This window comes from Bufo bufo, chromosome 7, assembly GCF_905171765.1.
Source record: "Bufo bufo chromosome 7, aBufBuf1.1, whole genome shotgun sequence".
NCBI lineage: Eukaryota > Metazoa > Chordata > Amphibia > Anura > Bufonidae > Bufo > Bufo bufo.
The window spans coordinates 176,167,371-176,172,075 of NC_053395.1; the positions used below are offsets into that span (position 1 = coordinate 176,167,371).

General features: G+C 50.0%; 1 long non-coding RNA gene across 1 annotated transcript; it reads right to left on the reverse strand.

The window, feature by feature from the left end:
• Nucleotides 1-716: 716 nt before the first annotated feature.
• On the reverse strand, nucleotides 717-3,211 carry LOC121008847. The gene is made up of 3 exons (XR_005780622.1): nucleotides 3,199-3,211; nucleotides 1,142-1,144; nucleotides 717-843 (listed from the first exon to the last, which is right to left on the reverse strand). It is a non-coding gene; the product is annotated as an uncharacterized LOC121008847 (long non-coding RNA).
• Between the last annotated feature and the right edge of the window lie 1,494 nt (nucleotides 3,212-4,705).

The window sequence follows — 4,705 nt, forward strand, 5'->3', positions numbered from 1 at the left end:
TGAAACAATTTTGGACGATTGTCTCAGGTAGGGGCTCATTTTCGTCGATACGGACGCGGCGATACCTAATATGTATACTTTTTCCCCCCCCTATTTTTTACTAATTTTTTTTAACTTTATTTGGGGAAAATGATGTTTTTGTTTATTTTTACTTGAAACTTTAAATTTTTTGGGGGGAAAACTTAATTTTTTAAACTTTTCTTTTACTTTATTTTTTGCCCCACTTTGGGACTTGAACTTTTGGTGGTCTAATCCTTTACAATGCATTCCAATACTTCTGTATTGGAATGCATTGGCTGTATGAGTAATACTGCCTTCCATGCCATCGGGTCCCCCCTACAGCCGCATGGGGACCCGATGGCACCGCGACACGCCGCCGCAAACCGCAGGTCTGAATTGACCTGCAGTTTGCAGCGGTCGCCGACACGGGGGGGGGGTCATGGGACCCCCCGCGCATTTAGCCAAGGTGCCTGCTCAATGCCACCGTGCGGCGGTGATCGGAAATACACATGGCGTACTGGTACGTCATGGGTCCTTAAGGACTTGGGAAACATGCCGTATTGGTACGTCATAAGTCCTTAAGGGGTTAAAGTGCATCTTTTAGCAGATTTGTACCTATAAAACTGGCTGACCTGTTATATGTGCGCTTTGCAGTTAAAGGCACCTGTGTTGGTCCCATGTTCTCATGTGCCCGCATTTCTGAAAAAATTATGTTTTAATATATGCAAATTAGCTTCTAGGAGCAACTAGAGTGTTGTCGTTACTCCTAGAGTCTCTGCTCTCTCTGCAACTGCCGCGCCCTCTGCACTTTGACAGGACAAGGCAGTGAAAACATCATCAAACCTGGCCCTGTTAATCAAAGTGCAGAGAGCATCTTCCAGGCATAGTCGGTTTAATGGGGATGCACTTGACTAAGGATACCATTCGTTTTATTCAAAAAAACTGGATGAGCTCTTGTTATCTTTCAGTTTATACCAGCTATTCAAGGGGTGTGTCTGTAATGATACATAGAAGGATCGACTTTAAGTGCATTTATACATCGTGTGAGGGGGAAGGGAGATATATCTTTCTCTATGGGATATTAAATGGCACAAAATGTATTCTTCCATTCGTGTACATTCCCCCATCATACTCTCCGTACATACTTGGACATTTGGCAGCATTTATGGAACAGAGGGATAGTTGTGCAGCTATCATTATTGGTGATTTAATTGTGTAATGGATATAGAATTGGATAGATTCAGCAGCACTGGGGGGAACAGAGATCACCGCAGTTTTACTTCACCTTTGGCAAAATTCTGCAGAGAAACGGGTTTCATTGATATTTGGAGATAAGGAAACGGCCGCATTAAGGCCTATTCTTGTTGCACAAAAAATGAATAATAAAATACAGTGGCTCACCAGTTAGATATTGTGAACAGAGGTGCACTGTCACCGGGACACCCAGAACCGTATGGGGATAAATATAGAGAAAGATATGTGTGACAGGCACACTCTCATCTGGAGTTACGTGGAACACAGGAATTCATGTATGTTATAAAAACTAATTTATTAAAAATATATATCTAAAAACACGTGCTTGTAGGTATCTGGTACTTTATACCTTTCACCATATGCAATACAATCTAAAGTATAAAATATAAAATATAAATTAAATCCCCCTTATATATGACAATATACACTCACCTAAAGAATTATTAGGAACACCATACTAATACGGTGTTGGACCCCTTTTTGCCTTCAGAACTGCCTTAATTCTACGTGGCATTGATTCAACAAGGTGTTGATAGCTGTCACGGCTGAGGATGGGGGAGACCCTCAGCCGTGAGGTGCCAGGTGTTGATGTAGCTACTCGGCCATGAAGCCACAGGACAGGGAGCAGGTCACCTCCTACAGCGTCCCTACCCTGACCCTAACTCCTAACCTGCATGGGCCGACCTTTAAGGTAGGAGGGCCCATGCGCCGGAACCTCGGAGCCCTATCTTACCCTCCGCAGATCCCTGAGCTAGGAGCTGGGTAAGGCAACCTACTCCTCCTTGACACGGAGGAGCAGGAGCCTCAACGGCCAAGCTGTTGGGAAAAGGGGGACAGAAACAGCAATACGGAAATGGCAGGTGAACAGACATTCAGCAACCTGCCACAGCCCTGCTGACTGGATCCCTAAACAGGCAGGGATCCAGAACCGTTATGCTGCACAAAGACATATGAAAATCCCAACAGACAAACTTGCTACAACACACACATAAAGAGATAGGCATACATAAAACCTTAACTTAAATCTATGACCACAGTGGTGGCTCTCACAGGCAGATGGAAAAACACAGGAGGCTGCTATCAGCAAGCATGCTGAAGCAACCTCCTGAGCCCTGCCACAGAGAGAGGTTATATAGGCCCAAAGTGGCCACACCCAAAGGAAGGACACACCCAGTGACATCACACACACACTGGGAAGGGAGTTAACCCTACACACACCACAGAAGGGAAACTCACAAAAAGGAAAAGTGTCCAACAGATCACACTGTGGCCGTTGCCGCAAGCAACGACATGGGTGGCACACGTGTCCAGGGAGTCAGCCCGAAGGCCGGGACACTGCCACCACATGTACATAATACCACCTAAGGTTGCCACGGGTAACCACAGTGCGGGGAATGATGTCCGTGCGCACACAAACATAAAACACAGTGCACACCAGACATACAAACGTGCATCCACACACAACTCCCCGGGAACCGCACACAAAACTGTTGTCCGCGGCAACCGCACCGAGGCCAACTACATAATGCCTCAGCCGCGGTTGACACAACAATCAAAACCGCGGGCAACCGTATGCGGCTCCCAAGGAGTCACGACCATAACCGTGGCCGTGACACTCCCACCCCTCAAAGCCCCCCCACCAAAAAAAAAAAATAATAAAATACGTGAGGGACTCAGACAAGGGGATAGGAGAAGGGGACGTCCACTCTCAGTGCCGGTTCTAAAAAGGGGTCGCTGTCAGCTGCATCCTCTCCCGGCTCACACTAGCCAGTCCGACGAGGACTGCAGCCCGCACCAGCAACAAAGGGGAAAGAACCACTGAGAGATGGACGAAGGGACTCTCCACACACGTCCCCACTCCAGTCGCTGCCAGCAGACACCCCTAACCAGCACGCAGCTGGACTACTTACGGAGTGCTGCCAGCAAACGACCAGAGATGGGAACATGGAGAGGCACGAGGGACCATGGACACGGAAGGTACGGTGGCGGGGAATAGCCACCAACCGTGCCGCTAAGGATGATCCCCCCGGGACGTTCTCCCTCCGGAGAACGCGCATGCAGGCCACAAGGTTATGGCACTGCATGCTGCACCCTCTTCCGAAGGTATGCATACCGCATACCAGACACACACCACGTGTAGTAAAATCAGGGGGACGCCACACGAGGCAACGGTGAAGGGATGGCGGGGAAACGCCACTCACCGCGCCATCAGAGGCGAAACCCCCAGAACGCTCTCCCTCCGAAGAGCGCGCATGTACCCCTTCACAGACGGCGGTACATGCTACACCCTCTTTCGAGGGAACATACTCCCACCCCTCAAAACCCCTCCCAACAAAAAAGGGGAAGGTTGGTGAGGCTTAGAAAACAATGGGAGGGGGGGAGGGGAAAGACAAACAAAGGGGACACCAACACGGACAACGGTGAGCAAGGAATGGCGGGGAATGCCACTCACCGCGCCGTAAATGGTGAAAACCCCATAACGCTCTCCCTCCGGAGAACGCGCATGCACCCCATCCGTAGATAGCGGTGCATGCTTTACCCTCTTTCGAGGGAAAAACGCCACATGAGATGCCGCTGTGGTCATACTGTCACGGCTGAGGATGGGGGAGACCCTCAGCCGTGAGGTGCCAGGTGTTGATGTAGCTACTCGGCCATGAAGCCACAGGACAGGGAGCAGGTCACCTCCTACAGCGTCCCTACCCTGACCCTAACTCCTAACCTGCATGGGCCGACCTTTAAGGTAGGAGGGCCCATGCGCCGGAACCTCGGAGCCCTATCTTACCCTCCGCAGATCCCTGAGCTAGGAGCTGGGTAAGGCAACCTACTCCTCCTTGACACGGAGGAGCAGGAGCCTCAACGGCCAAGCTGTTGGGAAAAGGGGGACAGAAACAGCAATACGGAAATGGCAGGTGAACAGACATTCAGCAACCTGCCACAGCCCTGCTGACTGGATCCCTAAACAGGCAGGGATCCAGAACCGTTATGCTGCACAAAGACATATGAAAATCCCAACAGACAAACTTGCTACAACACACACCTAAAGAGATAGGCATACATAAAACCTTAACTTAAATCTATGACCACAGTGGTGGCTCTCACAGGCAGATGGAAAAACACAGGAGGCTGCTATCAGCAAGCATGCTGAAGCAACCTCCTGAGCCCTGCCACAGAGAGAGGTTATATAGGCCCAAAGTGGCCACACCCAAAGGAAGGACACACCCAGTGACATCACACACACACTGGGAAGGGAGTTAACCCTACACACACCACAGAAGGGAAACTCACAAAAAGGAAAAGTGTCCAACAGATCACACTGTGGCCGTTGCCGCAAGCAACGACATGGGTGGCACACGTGTCCAGGGAGTCAGCCCGAAGGCCGGGACACTGCCACCACATGTACATAATACCACCTAAGGTTGCCACGGGTAACCACAGTGCGGGGAATGATGTC